At 37.0% G+C, this 16,003-nt stretch overlaps 1 protein-coding gene across 1 annotated transcript in view; it reads left to right on the top strand.

Annotated features, from left to right (window-relative positions):
• The window catches only part of otx2b (orthodenticle homeobox 2b), a 99,270-nt gene that overhangs the window by 63,536 nt on the left and 19,731 nt on the right, over positions 1–16,003 (top strand). Inside the window, exon 4 of the mRNA XM_067455043.1 lies at positions 47–106. The gene's annotated coding sequence lies outside the window, so the exon portion shown is untranslated. The remainder of the gene's footprint in view (positions 1–46; positions 107–16,003) is intronic.

The raw sequence follows: 16,003 nt of genomic DNA, 5'->3' as shown, positions 1-16,003 counted from the left end.
CCACCACATAAACACCCTCATTAGTTTCTTCTCTCTTGACTGACAGGTATTAGCTGTGGAGAAAGACTGAGAGGAAAACAGAGGACGAGGCGAGAGGATGAATAAGGTAAGAGATGACAGTATTGGTGACAGATACACAGAGAGACAGACAGGCGAGTGAATGTGCCGGAAAAAAGAGATGATTCTATCAAAGTGATGCTTTATCAGTGTTATTAACCCAGCCAGTCAGGAAGATGAAGAGGGTTTGAGCTTAAGCCCCGCAACAATAGTGCGGAACAAAGGCACTCTTATGGGCCCTATCAGAGCCAAATATCAAATCAGCTCTCTCAGAACGATCCTGCCCAGTAGAACCGGAGGTTTGCTGAACCCGTGGCCCCAGTCTCACACACCTTCATGCAGTACATACTGGCTGATAAGGAAGCACTTACACACACCCAAATACATGCTGATAAGAGAACATTTCATTCTTCCCCGAACAGTGACACGTCCCTCGTTTCATTCCTCTTCATATTGCAATGCAGTGAGCCTCTGTCTTTTAGCACAATGCAGTGAATATGAAAGGAATTCTGCAAAGCTGATATGCAATGCTAGAAAATGAGATGTCAGAAAAACTCAATGAGTCTGAATGAGCAGTTACAGGGTCTGACGAAATATTCCCCACATGCACGTTATGGAGGCACAGCATAATTATGAATACGAATTGCATTATAAAACCGATAATTCAGGCTCTAGTTTGAAGTTGTAAAACTTAAAGAAGTTATTAAATAGCCAGTACATGAACCTGTGTGCACATCAGTTGAATTCAAAATATCATCTACTATTAGGCAAATAAACTAAATTAATTGTTGGAAGAACTTTTATAAATGTTAATTTATAAAATTTATAAAATTTCTGTTAAATGTTAATTTATATAAATATAAAATGTTTAAACATTGGTGTATTTTGTAATATTGCTGTTGTCAGCCTTTTATAAAAGTCCCTTAAGTCTGTGCATTACAGCGATTTCACAATGTAAAAAGTGTTTTTCCACCTTGAATCATGCCTACAAACTCTATTGCATGCATTTAATTGATCAAAGATTGTCAAAAGAAATCTGACAAAAATCTGTAAATGCTGTACTTTTGAATTTTCTATTCACCAAAAAATCCTGAGAATTCCACAATAGTATTAAGCAGCACTGTTTTCAACATTAAAAATAATAAAAAAAAAAGTTTCTTGAGCAGCAAATCAGCATATTAGAAAGATTTCTGAAAATGCTGAAAATTCACCTTTGCATGACAAGAATAAATGACTAAAATAGAAAACAGTTATATTAAATTGGAATATTTTGCAATATTCCTGTATTTTGATCAGATTGATGCAAAATAATAATTTAGCAATTCAGTTAAATGTACATATATAAGCCATTTAATTTCCATGACCATTGGCAGACATGATGGGTTGTAATGCTGTCTTTGTATTGATGTATATGTACATTGTTGTAGTGTAAAGAAGCATTTCTGCCTTGATAAATGTCTTTTTCCTCTGAAATGGAATAAAAGCAATTCAATACCTTTTTAGTTTTAGATAAATGTTTAGCAAATACTAAAAAGGTATACCAACATTAATTAACAATCATTTTAAACAATGCTCTCAGGACGCTTTTTTTATTTTTTAAAGATCGCCTTAATCTAGAATCTGTTTTTAGACCATTGGCTTGTTTCCTTGGCTGCTGTATTCTGGCAAAAACCATCTGTCTACATTTAATAAAGGTTCATGATAAATTTCCTCAGGCAAAAAAAAAAAAAAGTAACTATGAATGTGTCATACAGAATTTAATACCAAGTGCTTGTTTCCTAGTGCGGTTAAACAAAGTAGGAGTAGAGGCATGTGACTGTATTTGTCAGAGGACAATTCAGTCAGTGTGCACGCCAACACGTAAAACTATTTCAGTTCCTGCGGTGGCATGAAAAATCACCTCATCCGAGCAGTCGCCTCACCTCTCCTGAGAGCCACGCCACACATTGTCACCTTTGAACTCTCAGAGACAAAACCACACACTCCCTCTCCTCGCCATATGGCGGAGGACTCAGAGTAAAACGTCCTTGTGCCGAATGGCACTTGGCAGAGAGCGAAAGACACCAGCAATTTCATTATCCCACAATGACAGGCTAATTATTGTGTTTGTTTGCCACAAATCACTGTACAACAGACAGCATGTCCGTGTCCTGTTTTCAGCATCTTAATTACTTCCTCTCGTCCATCCCTCCTTCGCTCTGTTGCCTTGCCGCTGCTGTTTGTTTGCATATAAAAGGCAGTAGCTAATTGTCTGGTCTATAAATATTCGGTGTGCAATTAGCAGGCTGGCCTGCCTTTGCTGAGTGTTATCACCCCAGCGTTTGGAGCACTGAGAGAGCCATGCGCTCAATTCTCCGTATCTAATGGCAGTTTGATAGCGGCAAAAGGCCCTTTTGTTTTCCGGAACAAACAACAGCCTGATGTTGCCCTTTCTGAAGTCTCCTAGTTCCATGCTGTTTACTCTGCGAAACGAATTTAGAGACATTTTCATGGGGGAAATTGTGTTTGACTGAGAGCGACTTGTTTAACACAGGTAGCTGAGCTTCAAGGTGAAGGGTCTACAAGGCTTGTTCATAGTAAGGTCTTAAGGTCTTCCTGAGGTATAGTTTGTGTTTTTCTTTTTTATGTGCTTTGATAACTCTTGTAATTGTATTATGCTATATTTATCAATATTTAGGCCCTGGTATTAAATAGACGAGTGAGACACATTCCTGTTTCCACCTGGTGTTTAAATCCAACTCTTTTGTCCACTTTCAACCACTTCTGTCCTGGTTTCTTCAAGGGGAGGGTCTGTGGACAGGTAAATGATTGGGCTTTTTCAGATCTTCTGATCTAATGGAGAAAATAAGCTCATGCAATTTACATATGAATGCACACGGAGATGGCGGAAAAATAAACGGAGAACATCAGCTTTCGTTTCTGCTCTTAGAGCCGAAAGAGTGCTAGAAATCAGAAATGGTGAGAAAACAATGTGCTTGGTACGTTTTTAGTCTTTAAACCAAACTTGGGTCTTCAATTGACAAAGTTTAAATCCCGTCTGTCTAGCGTGCTTCCCATAATGTTTACACATTAGGTCAGTGGAGAGTAGGCGGTCTCAGTGGCTTTTGATCACATGAGCGTTTACACTTCGAAAGCAATCCGTTTAAGGTGTTTTCGACCTCTGGAAATGGTCGAAAGTGGACAGGCTCAAAGCATTTTAGACTCCATTCACACCTGTATTTAGTGTCGTCCACTTGCGATTCGATCGATTCGATTCAGTCCTAATACCAGGTGTGAACAGGGCCTAAAAGATAAATGTGATTCCAGTTTCAATTTGGATGGTTCAGGATGGTTTATTTACATACTGTTGTCATCAACTGGATTTCTCAGCACAGTTAACTCATGCCTTTAGTGATATTTCATTGGTTTTCTTGTATAGTATAGTATTTTTGTACACTTATTTTTTTGTCAGCTAGGTGTAAATGTTTGTGAAAGAAGTCTCTTATTTTCATCAAGACTGCATTTATTTATTAACATTAGAGTTTACATAGTAATATTGTGAAATATTTTTGCAACTACTTGTCACCTAACTCTCTTTAGGATATTTGTAGACTCTTAGGTTAGGGTTCGGGTTCGGGTTAGTAGAATAAGTTGCAAAGTTATAGTAAGTAAAATGTCTGTTGGGGAGCATCAAAATAAAATGTTAGCAGATATTAAGCTGTCAGTCTACTAATACTTTAATGACTGCTAGCTGACATGTAATGGCAAAGTTAACTACTAGAATGTATAAATTGGACCATAGAAATAATGTGTCCTGGCATAAAAGTATTGAATGGAAGTGGACGTTTGAATGGTAGTGTAAGCTAAATGTAATATGTCAATATTACTCAGATAATATTATGTCAATAAATGTCCTTTGTAGCTAGCCTGAACTTTTAGCATTTATATGATGTCATCATCCTCCATAACATGTTTACTCTAGTATTTACCCTACAATACCACGCCATCGGCAACTGTTGCATCACTGAGGTGAACGTATTCTAATCCTGATTTCGTAGCACCACAGTGGAAAAAGAAACCGCAGTCATGCCAACTGGCCTGGAACGGTAACGGACTGGTTTCCATTCGGCCTGATGGTGGAAAAGTGTCTTTTGTGATTGTACTGTAGCGCAATAACATACCGTCCAACAAACATACTCTCTGCAAAAGGTGAACGTGTGTTATTGTGACCTAAATGGAATGTTCTGAGTTCAATGCAAGTTCTATCAACAGCATTTGATAACCAAAGAAGATTATAATTGTGGTTAGATTAAAACACTTATAATGCCAGTAAACTAATAGACAGATTTTAAACATTAGATTTGTATTATTATTCAGTATTGCCAAATTCAGTAATCATTGTTTAAATGTTCTAGATCAATAAATGTTTGTTGTGTTACTGATAAACCCTAATCACTTTGATATATATGGTAAACCTAGAGCTCACAGTCTGAAAAAAGCAACAGAGAGAAAAACAGATAGAGATAGGAGTGTGAGAATGTAACTTAAAGGGCAATTTAGTTCAAGAGAAAGAGGGTCTCTTCACGGATGAGTGCTGCTCAACTTGACCTGCTAAAGTGAAGACATGAAGTCTTTCATCTACCCTAAGCATGACTCTTCACCGAGCAAATGAACCTGTCCACGCACACACACACACACACTTGCAAGCATTCTGCACTTTTACACACTACTCTATGAGCAATGAAGTGTGAAAAAGCACAGCCTGGGAAAGTCTGGACCATCTTTACCAAAGACAAAAATGTCCAAATTTACTCTCCTTAAACTGTCAAGTCCTTGCAACTAACGTTTTCTTTTAAGTGCAATGGACTTTCATTAATATTTGAGTAAAAAGAACAACCATCAGCATCTATTTCGTGATTTTTTTTGAAAATCAAAAAAATGTATTTATTTATTTTAATCTGTTTCAATATAATATATTGAGAAGAGAATAATTCAGAATAATGTCATAGAGTTCATTCATTCAAGTTTATTGGTGTAGAACCGAGCATGTGCACACTTTGGTCAGAGCAGTAATAATGTGATCAAGGTGTTTGCTTTCCTGTTTATTGCGTTTAAAATCAGCAAACGCCACATAGTTTAATGCGAATATGGTTACTACGATTATAAACATCGAAGCATTAAGTTTAATGAGGTAAAGATTTAACGCAATATTGTCAAATTCCCATTATGAGGGTGCATGAAAACACTGAATGGAAACGCATTTTAATGTAGGGATTTAAACTATCCTTTTGCTTAGTAACTTTTTTGTCCATAATGTATAGCACTATTATACCCTTACGAAAATTAACCATCATCTTATTATAGTAAAATGTTTTGGTGTATAGATTAGCTTTTGTATAACCACACAAAGGCCATAATTAAACTATGGATTTGAATCGAAACCATGGTTCATTTGTGGTAACCATTTTGCATGGAATAACTACAACAACCGTTTTATTTCTTTTACATTATAATTTTTGTAAGGGTATGTATGTTTTCATAGCACTAAGCTGACACTTTGTTTGAAGGACAGGATCAGGCAGGATATGGATTATGTGTGTTTTGTGAACAAAAAAAAAAGATTAATCGATTAATTAAAAAAAATTGTTTTAATCAAAAATAATCATTAGTTGCAGTCCAACATTCATATATACAGCCTTGGTTTACTCCACTATAACCCTGCAGCATGGGATTAAAACTGTTCATTCTGCTACACCCACTGTGTTGGAAAAAGTAGCTCTTTACTGGAAAAACTACTCTATTTTGAAAACAGCTGAGGTACTGTCATGCCACTGTGTTAGTAGCATCGCTACTTTTTGTCCGTTACTCCCCCAACACTTGGATAAACAATTAGAGGACACCAGTTTGCTCACACAAGCATTGGAGAGAAGGAAACTGGCAGTGAGAAAAAGGAGAGATAGCAATGTCAAACTAGAGGTTAACATGTACCAAAGACATTTTAGAGAAGGCTTCTAGTTGCAAAGACTTGTGGGAGTAGGGCAGCTGAAGAAGAGGACTATGGGTAAGGGCAGTGGATGAAGGAGTTTGCTAATTAGACTAGCTATGATCCTCTGGTCTGGGGGAAATACAGAGGAAGAGCTAGTTGTTTGGACTTCTAAAGTCACATGAAAGGTGCAGTAAAGGATCACTGTACGCTAATAAGATTATTAAGTAGCTTAATTCACGAGTCGTGGCACATATCAGTGGCCACTCGGGCTCCATGTTACAGGCTGGCGGAGAGATTAGCCTCAGTCGTCAGTAACCAAAACATGATTACCCTCCAGAAAAGAAGTCTGCCTGCCTCACAGGGTCCTGACAGAGTCCTGCCGCACACAAGACACTCGGATTAAGAAAACAGGGTGCGTGCACTAATCATCAGTGACAGCGCTCGGATACCAAAAGTTGAGCATTGGATGGTGCTGAAGTCCCGCGTACTAGCACCATCACATGCTTAACTTTTGGTATCTGAGCGCTGTCACCTCTCTGTGCCAAACCTAGAGGGATTAGAACGTTGAGATGTTTATGCTCTATCCACAAGACCTGCGGTTTATTACTGTACAATTAATAAATCATAGCTATGTCATTAGCATGTAATTACAGTGCTATTAATGTTACGGTGACCAGACGTCCTGTATTTCAGCTCTATTTTTAGTGTCCTATTGTGAAAAAATCGTGTTTTGTCCCATATTTCTCCTTTCCTGAATGGTTTTTGCTAGGTGATCATAAAAGTGAGTAATAGTCTTCTGTCATGCGAGAATGGATACCTTTGATTAGGCCAATCTCATCATAGTGTATGTTGGAGATTTAAAAAAATCCAATCACAATTCGTTATATTGTTATTCATTATACAATATTATATTAACTTGCGGTTCGTGAGAGAGCATGGAGGAAATCAATTCAGATGCGAATAGGGTTGGGTATCATTCAGGTTTTTTATGATACCGGTGCCAAACCAATATTTTAAAGCGGTACTGCTGCCTGAACCGATACTTTAGAGCCACAAAACGTCTGTGGATGATATTAAAGAATGGCTGTTTTTGTTATTCTTTACATTGAACAATATATCAAAAGTTTAAAGTATACTTACATATCTAATTATAAGTAAATACAAAACACAACAATTTGACATAAATTCACAATAAAACCTAAGCCACCTAACCCAACTACAATAATCTAACAGACACTAAATAACAGGTACAGTACTAATACTGTACCAAATATTAGTGAATTATCACACTATTATATGCTTTAAACCATCAAAAACATTTCACTCTTGTCATTAAACAAACTCATCGATAAACAAACTCACTTGGTCATGTCATATTATTTCCATGGCGATGTGTCTCACGTGACACCGCAGCCACAATAGCACTGTATGACAGATGTATCGCTTTCAAAGTCAAGGCCCGTTTATTTATATAGCACATTTAAAAAACACTGAGAGTATGCCAAAGTGCTGTACATATACAAAGAGAAAAATCCAAAAAGCGCATCAATCATTCAAACACAATAAAACATACACAAATACATTTCATTCAAACGCCAAGGAATACAGGTACGTCTTCAGGCGGATTTAAAACAGAAAAGGAAAGTGCAGATCTAATTTCCTGAGGTATGCTATTCCATAATCTAGGACCGGCTACAGAAAAAAGGCAGATCCCCTTTAAATTTCAAGCGAGAGCGAGGTATATGCAGGTAAAGTTTGTCAGAAGATCTGAGAGAGCGGGAGGATTACTGATGTGATAACTGAGAAGTTCAGACAAGTATGATGGAGCTAGACCATTTAACGCTTTATACACAATTAATAAAACCTTAAAATGGATCCTATGCTGCACCGGTAACCATTGAAGAGATTCTAGGACTAGACCCTGCGTTCTGGACCATTTGCAAGCGATTTAGGCCTCATTTACACTGCATGGTTCAAGTGACCCAATTCCGATTTTTTTTTTCCTCTCCTGGCACAGATCGGATATGAGATGTGAACGTGTAAGCAGTAAAAAAAATGCATGAATTCCGATATCCTCAGATCGGATTCAGGCCTCACTGATATGTAGTAATAAATCCGATATGAATCGGATACGTGCATTTGGTTCTGCCATGTAAGCGGTCAAATCGGATATTCCCCAGTAAATACGAGTCGTACGTCATTGAAAAAGGGACAAGGCAAATGACGTCAACTGTGATCAAGTGCTCTTTTTCTCCACCTCACGAGATGAATTTTTTTCTGACCTTTAAAGAAAGTGGGGAAAGCAAAACATTGAATAATCATTTTGTGTGATTCCATTGAATATCGTGCCGTTTTACTTCCTTTTCCGGTTAAAAACGTCTTGGGCTGTTTTGCCAGTGTACAGTGTAAATGCAAATAATGGATATAGGTCGCTTTTAAAAGATGGCGTAAATGCGGCCTTAATGATTGATTGAGACACATATAAAGGTGCATTGCAATAATAAAGTCTGGAAGTGATGAAGGCATAAGGAACTATCTCTAAATCCTTGAGAGAGAGCATAGATTTGAATTTGGCTATTTGCCTTAGTTGAAAGAAGCCGCTCTTTCCCACAGCACTTATCTGTTTATCAAAATTCAGGTCTGGGTCAAAAATTACACCTAGCTTTGAATGGGTGAAAAGGATGAATGTTTGATGACGCAGAATCTACATTAATAAGGATTTCAGAGACAGCACTGGGGGGTCCAAAACAATCTCAGTTTTGCTCATTTTGTTTCTGCTAGTCCAGCATTTTAAAAAAATCAGAAGGTCGTAATGAGAGGAATCAGAACTAAGAGGAATATAGATCTGAGTATCATCATAACAATTGTATGAGATATTATATTTTATCATAATCGAACCCAAGGGGAGCATATACAAACAAAATAAAACAGGCCCCAAGAGGGACCCCTGAGGTACTGAGCGGTGCAGAGGAAGAGTTTCCAATCGTCACCTTAACTGATCTATCCGAGAGGTTTGATGAGAACCAATCCAGAGCTGTGCCCCTAATGCCAACCTTATCCATTAGACAATATCACCTGAGTCAAATGCAGAACTAAGATCAAGTAACATTAAAATAGCAGGTTTACCAGAGTCCAAAGCAAGGAGTAGATGGTCGACACCTTGAGCAGTACAGTCTCGGTGCTATGACGGGCTCTAAAACCAGACTGAAATTTGTCTAAAATATTATTTTGTGAGATAAATGAGGATAACTTATTAAAAACAACTTTCGCTTAAATTGTTGATACGAATGGCAACTAAATTGTTTAGATTGATTAGATCTAAATTTGGCTTCTTAAGAAGGGGCTTGATCACCGCTTGTTTGAGGCATAGAGGAACACGACCACTATTCAAATTACTATTCAAATTTTAAATAAAAATCCATTCATGAAATGCTGAACTGTTTCTGAACGGTTCTTATAATAGCAACTCAAAAATATAATATTAGATGTCATGTGGTAATCATAAAAACATCCAATTCGTTCACATTTTGTGAAAGTAGCTGACTTTATTTTTACCCATTGCAAATGATAGGTTTCCGGGTCCCTAAACTACTTCTAAAATAAAAATGAATTCACTGTCTTCATCTTCACTGAGCCAGTAAATCAATTATGACATTCATTCCCACCACATCAGTATCTGTCCACGTTTCCCATATTGATGATGACACTTCAAGAATAAGCCCAACATTATAAAATATATTTTACAATATGGTTAAATTTAAGGTTTTCATTCGTTTATAACATTAGTTAACATGAACTAACAATAAAAAAATACTTATAAAGCATTTAATAATCTTAATTCATGCTATTTGTTGATATTTCTTAATACATAATTAAAATCAAAAGTTGCATCTGTTAATGTTATTTAATAGACCAGAGCTTAAATCAACTGAAATTAACAGTTGTATTTGTATTAACATTTATTTTATCAAAATTAATAAATACTGTAACAAATGTAATGCTAATGGTTAGTTATTGCATTATCTAATGATATCTAATGGAACCTTATTGTAAAGTGTTACCTATTTCTTCTCTCAAGAGAAGTCGAAATATTTACTGTCTAGCCGAATGTTGCTGACTTCCCTTGTACACGTCTAAAACAAGATCCTTCATTATCATGGGCCACTTGTTCTTTGACTGATGTTTGTAAATTGCTCGACGGTCTCTACCTCACCAAAAGGCAAAGAGCCTGTTTACCCTTGAAAGCCTGTAACTTTTACATTTCCTGTTGGCGTGCCGCTGCTGCAGGCCCATTATCCAACATGACTATGCAGACACATGGACCAGTAATGAGATACGTTGAGTCAACATGTCCTACCGTCCAAACACCGCTGGATGGTTCAACCCAACACTCAAATTCTTCTGTCTCCTGTAGGGACACCCCATATATGCATACCTCTGTATCCTTAATAGAGATAGTGTATATCTATAAAACATGTATATTTTTGTATACCACATATATCCCTCTGTTATTCCTTGGACACCTTTAATAATTTCAGAGGCATGCTTAGATATATTTCACTTTCTGCAGTAACACAACTCTGTAAAAAATATTGCAATTCTTATTCCTTAACTGTGAGATACTTTACTATCCTTTACTTTACTATTAATATATATATATATATATATATATATATATAGAGAGAGAGAGAGAGAGAGAGAGAGAGAGAGAGAGAGAGAGAGAGAGAGAGAGAGAGAGAGAGAGGGAGAGTATATGCAGTATGTATATAATGTAAAATACATTAATGTTTGTTAACAAATGCATTAACTAATACAATCTTATTGTAAAGTGTTACCGGATGTACAATCTATACTCATAGCACTCAGTATATATTCAATAGCAAAATATAAATTTTAGAGAAAAAGGTTTTGTGAGTGTGTGTGTGTGTGTGTGTGTGTGTGTGTGTGTGTGTGTGTGTGTGTGTGTGTGTGTGTGTGTGTGTGTGTGTGTGTATGCAAAGTAACTTTGCACCTACATGTGAACTAGCAGTAATTATGCCTATGATACACAGGGCAATTTTGCCAAGCGATATTGCTGTGGGCAATTTCCCATTGAGAATGGGCAACACATTTCTTTTTGGATATCCAGATAGAAATTTGTTGCCCATGTTCACTAGGAAAGTGCTCAAGCAACATTGCTCAAAAAGTTGCCCTGCCCCATGTATCCTCAGCTTTTAGAGTATTATTAGACTGTTTGCTTAATATCTGCTAACACTTTTTGATGCTCCCTCAACAGAAATTGTACTGATTATTAGTAACTTTGCAACTACATGTCAACTTCTTCTACTAACAGTCTTAGTCTACTCATACTTTAGTTGCAAAGTTGTCTAAGAATGTCTAAAGTGGAAAATATAAGTGTAACTGCCCGTTTTTTAAACGGGCAAAATTAAAACAAAATTAATATGATACATGTATATAAATGAGATAGCCAGGACACCAGGAGATAATACCTTTGTTTCTCTTTTACAATGAAGATCTGCCTGCGATCTGCGACAGTTTTGACAGTCTTACCGCAGGTCATTAAAATAGAGAAAGATCTGGTGCTTTGACATAAGAACTTGCTGTATGTATTCTCAGATCTTTGATTCTAATGAGCACTGGAAAATGTAATGTGCCTGCTTTTATCTAAGTCAAAGACTAATAAATGAGCAACCTTTCTGAGAGTCTCCATTTATCAGAGACAAGCACACTATCTAAATACTCCAGCTACTTATTAGAGGACTTACTAAACTTCCTGCAGCAGTTAAAATAAGGCCCTTTTTTATTACTTTGACAGTTTATTTTTGAATTAGGGCAAGTGCCAGAGTATTTTAAAATAGTGCAATGACTTGACTTTCTTGGGTTTTAAATTCTAAGAAATGAAGTATTTGGATGCTTTGGTTGTCCAATGTTAGCAAAATATGTCCATAGTGTAATGTGATAACTTTACACTGAGAAAAGGTTTGTTTCTTTTTTGATGACACATTGACTATATTCTAATGTAATTAAATGTTTATTGCTTCCAGAAACCACTGCATATGTCATAGGCTATTATAAAGTTCATCTATTATTTTATTATTTACTTTAATCGCAGCTTTTAGTAAACTTGAACTTATGTACCAGTGGCACTTTCTGCCTCATAAATGCTGGATTTTGCTTGAATATGCTCGTGTGTCTGCGATCGTATTGTCGCTCACTTCAGTGACGGTTAAAGACTCGTTCATTTCCACACCGTATGGAGCATCTAAATCTCCTCAGTCTGTTTCAAGTGTCAGCTCACAAAACATGTCCAACAAGTAAGATACTATACTCCTAATATATGTTTCTTTCCTCTTTTCATGATCTATATAACCTTCCGGTCACTGTAATATGTCGTTAGTTGGACTGTCTTGCTCGTGCACTATCGAGTTGTTCATGAGAACGGTTTGTTTTTTGTGATCACTATAACTCTAATCTGGTCATAATTGTAATATGTTGTTAGTTGGGCTATCGAAATTGTGTAGCTACTATCGAGCTGTTCATGAGAATGGTTTGTGTTTTTGTGATGGAAGGGATTACTTTTTTATTGAATAATCGACCTAGATTAGTAACACACAGATTCGGCCATAGTCGTTGCCTGGGTTACATACATACATATGTGTGGGGCGGAGCTATCAAAATAGGGCCGAGACCCTTTTGGGGGGTAGGTTTTTGTTTGTTTTGGGGATTATGAAATTACAACAAAGGTTAGCAGATAGCACTTACCCCACCTTTAAATAATGTTGGTTAATGGCTTTAGCAAAAAGCATGTACCATTGATCAACAAACTCAGAGCTCACAGTATGACTTTTTAATGATTTATAAGTTATTGTTAAAAATCTAGTTCCTGTGGACAAAATGAATGCCGTTTTTACTTTCAGAACCCAACTATTGCACTCTATAGTTTGCTGTAAGCATGTTGCAAATATAAAAATGGTTCACTGTTCTAGAATTCATTTAAAGATGCAGTAAGTGATTTCTGAGAAACTTAACTACTCTGCCCCCAAAATAATGAACATGCAATGTAAGATTGAATAAATGTAAGATGGCTAAATCAAAGCAGAAAACATAATGAACGGACGACAAGGAAGAACAAAAACTGATCATGCAGTACACAAGAGTATATAGAAGCAAGAGATGGTTGTTGGTCACCAGCAGCTCCGGACAAACAATGACACCTAAATCTGTGCTGTTACTAGAGCTAACATTACAACAACAGCATATCTTGCTTCTGGGAAACAGAAAAAAACAATGTTACTCACTGCAGCAATGTTTAAAGTTTATGGAAGAAGGAGTTGGGAACTGGCTAAAGTTCAAAATAAACTCTAAACTAGGCCTGTCGCGATAGTCGATAAATCAATTTATCGCTCGATAAAAAAATGTGCTCGATAATTTTTCCGGCAGCGATCATTTCCATTTGCAATTTTTTGTTTTCCTCGTCTCCTTTGTTGACTGCGCGCGCCTCGGCCATTTGGGGAGGTCTTTATACTCGACACGCAGACCGGGTGCAGCGTGATGAGACGTCATTCTCGGCCAGCAGATTCATCTGGTGGAACTCATAGCTCTTTGGTTGTGGAGCCACACGCAAAGTTATGAAATTTGACATGTACAACGGCAAGCGAAATGGGGTCTCGCGCACTCCGCGTCGACGTCAACGCGTCGTGTATAAACGAGGCTTAAAGCTACACTGAAGTTTGATAAACTCAAGTTAATTCTTCAGTTCAATCTTTGTGTGCTAAAAGGCACAAGTTCCTGTAGAGATAGCAATACACATTCTCCTTTTTTGGCCAAATAAATGAAAAGCATGTCATGTCAATGTCTTCTCTCTCGCTGTATCAAAATCTCACTTTCCTCAGAGATGGTCAAGTTCAGTTTGCGCATGATTAGGCTATGAACATAAAGTCCTGGCCTGTTCCTCTCTTGTCCTTCACTGTCATCACTCCTCCTTTTCTCCTTTCAGAGCTTCTCCTTGAGACTTGAGACGGTTCATTAATACTTTGCACCACCGACCTCACTTCTTTCCCATAACTCTCGGCCTCACCCTACTTGTCACATTCATCTATGCAACAGAAACAAACAGCACTGGAAAGCTCTTCTATTATTAACTCAGGTCCTAAAGCTCTTGCCTGATCATAACCCTTCTTTTTCAAGTGATATTCCTCTGAGCTTTTCTCTTTTGTAATGTCTCTCAGCCATCTCTCTTTCTACAGTCTTTCTTCAACTCTCCCTCTCTTCTCCCCCATCATGAGTGGATACTCCCCCTGCTGCTGATATGCTACAAGTGCTCAGTCCGATCCACTTTAAACACTGTTTCTCAGAAATCGCTTCCTGCACCTTTAAAACAAATAACATTAAATGCAGGGCAGAATTCAAGCTCTTTATACTGTAAATGATTTACAGTCTTTCTGTTATCACCTCACTGTCTCTCCAGACAGTCGGCCCGTCTGCCTGCCCATGCCTGCCTGGTAATTAAACATCCATGCCATCAGGCAGGCAGCTGGCAGCCCTCCCTTGAGAATGCCAATTAAGTTTGTAAAATATTTAGGCTACAAAACTGTACAAGGGGAGCCATCGTGGTGCGCAATTCATTCGCAGAGCTCTGTGGAGGCCCGTGGACTGACTTCCCCAGTGGCCCCCCCATCTGTGATACATAGAGAAATATCACCTATACACACTGCACACTCCCCTGAGGCAGAGACTTACGATCAGAGTGCATTAACATTAGATCAAAGTAATAATTATGTAATGGCAAGGCTTAATATACACAAATATTAGCAGTCAGCCGGTCCTGCATTACACATCGCAGCAGGGTTGCATTTAGTCTAATTTGTTTCAGTTGTAAACAACTCATAGATAGTATTAAAAAAAGTGCAATATTTTCAAAAAGAAACAAATAAAATGTTTTATATTTGTAAAAAACATTCATAGAAATTATATTTATAAAAACATTGTGCATATAATCCATGTCAAAAATGGATTGTGTATATAGGTCTGTCCTCCTGAAAAGTTCATATATATGTTGGACGAACATTACAATCAAATAAAAATTGGTCAGAGCAAGATGGTGACTTATGTTTATTTCATAAAATTCTACAAGATTTTTAATCTACAGAATGATGAATAAACAATGTGCATTGGCTGTATTTGCTATTTCACGTTTTATTCAATTTATGAAGGTGCTGTAAATTGAATCATTATATATTCTATCATAATTTTACAATGGTATTTTGTACATGCAACTATTATTAATTAATAATAAAGAGTTTACCATTCATAATTACGACTTTGTGGTGACGTGTGCGTACGTTAAACTTGTAAATGCGCCATGATATGTATGATACACCAATAAAACATTTTATTGATGTGGATTGTTTAAAAGTAGTAAGAAAACTTCGAGTAAGAAAAAGGGGAAATGAGATCAGAAAATGATCTGGACTCAAACCACTACATTTCCTATACAAACTACTAAAAATACTAAATGTTTATTGACATACTCAAAAATAAATTGGTAGAAAAGGCCTATTTAAACATAAAATTATGCACATAATATAACTGAATTATTACACACAAAATGTGCTTATCTCCTCGTACATAATAGCAGAACCCTGGGTCATTATCCTTCTTAAATGATTTTTCATTCTCGCACATTATGGCTCTATCTGATGACCTCACTGCCCTGGTGGGAGCACATATGAGAGGCAGACTGCTTTGAGAACAGCGTGAATATCATTTCCATTTTATGCTTTTTAGAATGATCACTTCAGCCAGTGTAATTGGACAATCCAAAGTACAGAGTCATGGAGAAAGGTCAGCTAATTGAATGGACCAAAAGTAGAAATTAAAGACACATTATTCTGACTTAAAGATACAGGACACTTCCTAATGGGAAACTTTAAACGGGAATACGTATTAAACATGTCTGTGTCAGCTGTAAATACATGTGTA

This window comes from Pseudorasbora parva, chromosome 10 (assembly GCF_024679245.1).
Source record: "Pseudorasbora parva isolate DD20220531a chromosome 10, ASM2467924v1, whole genome shotgun sequence".
Taxonomy (NCBI): domain Eukaryota; kingdom Metazoa; phylum Chordata; class Actinopteri; order Cypriniformes; family Gobionidae; genus Pseudorasbora; species Pseudorasbora parva.
This window is presented reverse-complemented; position numbering and strand designations above follow the sequence as displayed.